Here is a 327-nt window from a genome sequence, read left to right on the forward strand (position 1 = left end):
GTGGAATCTTAGTTCCCTGGCCAGGGAACTAAGATTCCACATGCCTCACATCGGGGCCAAAAGAAATAAGTAAAATTTTAAAAGTCATCTACATTTACTGAGGGTTCAAAAAATTAAAAAAAAAAAAACAAACCTGGGAATGAGTGACTAGCATGTGACCTAAGGAATAGAATGACAGCCTGAGCTGGGACAACACACAAGGACCCAGTGTATGGAGCTGTCTTTCCTCCATGGCTGAGGTGAGAAACCAGGCATGATGTTGGGTAGACACTGAGTGGTAGGAAGAGGAAGCAGTTCAGGGAGGCGGGCTTCTTGAGCCAACATCAG

The sequence above is a fragment of the Bison bison genome, unplaced genomic scaffold, assembly GCF_000754665.1.
Source record: "Bison bison bison isolate TAMUID 2011002044 unplaced genomic scaffold, Bison_UMD1.0 scf7180017864529, whole genome shotgun sequence".
NCBI classification, from domain to species: domain Eukaryota; kingdom Metazoa; phylum Chordata; class Mammalia; order Artiodactyla; family Bovidae; genus Bison; species Bison bison.